The sequence below is a fragment of the Solanum tuberosum genome, unplaced genomic scaffold (genome assembly GCF_000226075.1).
Source record: "Solanum tuberosum cultivar DM 1-3 516 R44 unplaced genomic scaffold, SolTub_3.0 scf00473, whole genome shotgun sequence".
Lineage (NCBI taxonomy): Eukaryota > Viridiplantae > Streptophyta > Magnoliopsida > Solanales > Solanaceae > Solanum > Solanum tuberosum.
In genome coordinates, this window is record NW_006239391.1 from 305,097 (window position 1) to 305,356 (window position 260).

Sequence of the window (260 nt, forward strand, 5' to 3'; positions counted from 1 at the left end):
TTTTTTTGGAACATCGCTGCCCTGGCAGCGTCTTCCTTAATTTTTTTTTCGAAAATCTTTTCTTAATTAGACTGCCTTTTCAGATTTTTTTGTTAAAAAAATTATTTTTTAATAAAAACACTGCCTTGTTTTCAAAACGAAAAATAATTTAAAAAAGTAAAAATTGAAGAGAAACGAATTTTAAAAAAAAAGAAAAAAAAATTAACTAAAAAGCTGTCCAGGCACAATTTTCAGCCTTTTGACAGCTTTTTTACAAAAAA